Source organism: Camelina sativa, chromosome 19 (genome assembly GCF_000633955.1).
Source record: "Camelina sativa cultivar DH55 chromosome 19, Cs, whole genome shotgun sequence".
Taxonomy (NCBI): Eukaryota; Viridiplantae; Streptophyta; class Magnoliopsida; order Brassicales; family Brassicaceae; genus Camelina; species Camelina sativa.
This window is the reverse complement of record NC_025703.1, coordinates 24,306,926-24,311,806: the sequence shown is the minus strand read 5'-3', so window position 1 is coordinate 24,311,806 and position 4,881 is coordinate 24,306,926. Positions and strand designations below refer to the sequence as shown.

Here is a 4,881-nt window from a genome sequence, read left to right as displayed (position 1 = left end):
AGAAAAAGAAAAAAAAAACTCATCTTTAGAGCATCTCTAACCCATTTCTCCATTTATTTTCTTCAAAATAGAGTAACTCCATTTTGGAGATGGATTTTTCTCCAACTCTACTCTATTTTAGAGTTAAAAATAGAGATTTCCAAAATTTTAATGTTAAATATAAGTGGAAGTTGCCAAATATAGAGAAAAAAATGAAGATTTCTATTTTGAAAATAGAAATGGAGATGAGTTAGAAAAAAATTGATTCCAAACTCCATTTTGCAGATGGGTTGGAGATGATCTCAATACACTAACTATTTATTTATTAGATAATTTTTTATTCCCAATAAAATAAAACAATTTAATATTGTATAAGTGACAAAACCATCAAATTTTTTTAAATAAATTATATTTTATTCATATAACTTTTTATCAGGATATATACATACATTTTTGTTATTATAATTTCAATTGATGTGGTGGAGGTCCTCCCCCAGCACAACCTTTATGTTCAGGAGAGGAATACACTGTTTTTTAGAAGAACTGATATCATTTGGATGACACATACAAACGTTACGGGTCATGTTGCAAGCATACGGTGGTATGCATACCGGCTTGCAGTCACTGTCTCTAATACAATAACTCCCAACCGCATAGTTTTGTCTTTCAACACAACCAACAAGATAACGAAATTACTATAAGGGGGTTATTGAACAATTTTTATTAAATTTAAAGACTTTAGAGTTCTAGTGTTATTCTATTTTTTTTTAACTCTTTTATTGTTATTCAGTTTATTGGTTATGGAATTCTATTAAATACTATTGTTATTCAATATTAAGATTATTTTAATGACAAGATGATTTTGATATTTAGAAATAATAAAAACAAAAATATGAAGAAACAAAACTCACTTTTTATGGTGTGATTCCGATATAATTTGTCAAATACCCTAAAATTTTCATTTTTCTATTCTTTCTAATTATTTAAATTCAGTCACTCAGGATCCTGAAAAGTTAATATATTATTAAAAATAATGATAAAATTTAAATTGATTTCCAACAAATAATTTCATTTTTCTTGTGAAAACTTAATTATTTTTTAAAATATTTTTTATTATCAAAGACTAGTTTTTTTTAACTATTTGTAAAATAATGAAAATTTCAGTTGGCTTGTTTCAAAATGATACTGTTGGTAAGGTATACTTACGGAAGACAGCGACTAGAAGAGTAACCAATAACAAAAGTTTAAAGAATATGTTCTTCATTCTCAAAGTATTTATTTTATTTGTTTCTTTCAAGTTTCAATGGTGATTTTTTTTTTTGGGTAAATACTTCAGTTGTGAGTTGAAGGTACTCTATATCCCTTTAAAATAAACCCCTGTTATAGTCCAGTTTAGGTGATGGTTGAACTTGTGACAAAAAAAAAAGTGATGGTTGAACAATAAATAAAAAAATTGTATATTTCCACGTGGGAATATTTTAGGTGTAATTACTACTAGATATGAGTCATATGACTAACCAAAAATGGTCACTATCAATAAACATGATAAAGTAGCAAAATTTCAATTAATACATACTGTAAATTGTATATTATTGCATCATAACTACAAAATCTTAATGATTGGTAATTATTTTGATAAATAAAGTTTTTTTTTGTCAAACCATTCAATTAATTAGAGTTTGGTACAAAGGTGAGTTTGATAACATGATAAAGTAGCAAAATATTAATTAATACATACTGTAGATTGTATATTATTGCATCATAACTACAAAATCTTAATAAATTGGTAATTAGTTTGATAAATAAAGTTTTTTTTGTGGAACCAAAGCTTTCAATTAATTAGAGTTTGGTACAAATGTGAGTTTGATAACATGATAAAGTAGCAAAATTTTAATTAATACATACTGTAGATTGTATATTATTGCATCATAACTACAAAATCTTAATGAATTGATAATTAGTTTGATAAATAAAGTTTTTTTTTGTTTTTTTTTGTCAAACCGAAGTTTTCAATTAATTAGAGTTTGGTACAAAGGTGAGTTTGATAAAAAGTGACTAAACCGGATAATATTACTCTAATGGAAAACCGTAGCAGCCGTCGCGCTCTTGAAGTGAGTTGTGTTTCTTCAGATCTCAAAAGAAACAAATATATCACTCATTTTTATAATTTTTGATAATTAGTTTGATAAATAAAGTTTCTAAAAGCTGTAAATATAATCATAATTACGCTATTTGTGGATCATTTTAGCTATAAAAAGATGTATAATTTACATCTTTAGAACGGGGTGGATACCCGTTATTTCAAATTTTAGTGTATATGTTTTTCATGGATATTAAACCTAATAATTTGTTTTTTTTTTTTGTTGTAAATAAATGTATGGTTACTAGATTTTTCAATTAGACAAATATTTAGTGCAGTCCTACTTCATTTTCATTTGTAACAAAAATTCTCATCCATGTTGTCACCCTTATATAACAATGTCCTATGCCCACCCATGGGATCAACTCCATTAGGAATTAAACAGTTTTCTATATCCCACCATATTTTGATAGGAGCATATCTATAAGCTTGAGAAGCCCGACGGCTGATATGGTTTCCCATCAGAGTGATTTTGTATGTATGTATGTGACTTTAACTGAGAGACAAAAGAAAATAACTTAGAATAAAAAACATTATATAAAAATGATGTATCCACGTCATCAATCCAAGTGAAATGTGACAATTGGATTACATTTTTCATATCATTTTTGTAAATATGAAAATTAAATATTCCATTTTTCCACATCATTAATCCGAGTGATTTCCAATCATTGGATCTCATCTGAGTGATTTTGTATGTTTGTCTATGACTTAGGTAAGAGAATAACGTAGAGCGAAAATAGTTATGTCTCCACATCATGAATCCAAGTGAAAGAACAAAATTATGTAAGAGGTGAACTTACCGCCGAGTATAATGTCTCCTCATGAGTCTTTGGGTCCTTGTTGTTTTCATTTTGAAACTCTGAACACAAACAACAAATGTTACTTAACCGTTACAACTGAAAAATAAATAAAAACAGAGGTGTTACAAACTTAAACGTAAATGTAAAACTTACCTTTCTGAAGACTCTCAAATAGTTCAATATCAGCAAGGATCTGTGAGTTTGCAAGGAAATCTTTTTCATGATCTTCATATCTTGTTTCATCCATTGCTCAGTGCACATCAACACCTCCACCATGTAATGAGTTAAACAGCTCCTATGAGGCTCAATGATTCGACCACTAGTGCTGAAAGCACTTTCAGAGGCGACAGAGGACAATTGCAAGAACATCCTTTGCAATTTCAGATAAAACAGGGAACTTCTGACTATTGAGTCTCCACCAAGACAAAACATCCCATTCTATTCCAGGAAGGGTTTTAGGAGTCTCTACAGCATCCTTGAGATAAATATCTAACTCATCCTTTGTTTCATCAAATCCATTTTCCTTGACCATTTCAGTGTAAGCACTGTCCATCCTTTCAAACTCAGATATTTCTTCTGCAAAGTCACTTGAGAGTGATTCAAATATAAACCGATCTTGTGTAGCACCAGAAGAAGATGGAATCGATTGAGATGATTGTGTGCTTGATCCTTTATGGTTGACACTATACTCCTTGAACATATCCTTCATGACATCATGAACAGATGTGCACATACCCTTAGCTTCTTGACTATCTTTTCCATAGAGTTTGTCAAAGCACATCTTAGCAAACTGCATTTTCTGTCCAGGGTCGAACACACTAGCAACAATCAACATCTTGTTAATATTCTTGACCCCTTCCCAATACTTAGTAAACTTCTCTCTCATTTCAGTCGCCATTTTGCATAGTTCACTATCATAACTATTGCTCAAAGTCGTGAGATTCTTCTGTATAGTGACAATTTCACCATAACACTTGTACGAACAAGTCTTAGTCGAAGCTCAGACAACCAAAGTAGCAGTGTAGAACAAGCCAAGAAACTTCACTTACCTCTCTATTGCCCTCCAATCCGTGTAAGAAGGTGGTCCTTTCCGTTTCACCCCATTTTCAAGTTCCATGAAGTAGTCATTATATAACTTGTCTTCATCCTCCATCTTCTGGAAAGCAAAACTAAACTTCATGGCTCTTGTCAACATCAAATATGTAGAATTTTACCTTGTCCTAATATCCATTGGCAAACTCCCCCTAGTCATCTTCCCTGAAACAACCTTTTGCTCAAATGAGTCACATCTTGGACCTGAAGACCGAACATACTGCACTCCATTGCGAACAGCTGCCACATTATCACCCACTTCAGACAAACCATCCCTAACAATCAAGTTGATGATATGAGCACAACACCTCATGTGCAAGTAAGTCACATCTAACACTAAAGAATCATGCCTCAATAACTTAAATTCTTCAACAAACTTCTTTAATCAAGTACTGTTGGCAGTTGCATTGTCGACTGTGATGGTGAATAACTTCTCTATGCCCCAATCAGCAAGACATTCAAGTAAAACCTTTGATATTGTGTTGCTCGTGTGATCACGAGCTATTGTGATCCGTGATATACTTAAATCCAAGAATCAACTTCCTTAAGCGCCATTCTCCATCCACAAAATGCACAGTGATCACCATGTAACTAGCTCGTGTAACATTAGCAGTCCATATGTCAGTAGTAAGAGACACTCTATGTTGCTGAGTAGATAGCCAAGCCTTCAAAGATGCTTTCCTGGCCACATACATCTGAATTATATCTCTACTAGTTGTTCTTCTTGAATGAAGCTTGAATAAATTACACTTGTTGCAGAAGTGTTTCCATGCCAGACACTCAATAAAGGCAAGTGGCAATTCTGCCAAAACAAGCATTTCATTTGAAGCCTCTCTGAAGACACTCTTTGTTATTCTTCCATCTTAC

General features: G+C 31.6%; 1 pseudogene; it reads right to left on the bottom strand.

The window, feature by feature from the left end:
• LOC109130929 lies at window positions 434-1,369 on the bottom strand (annotated as a pseudogene).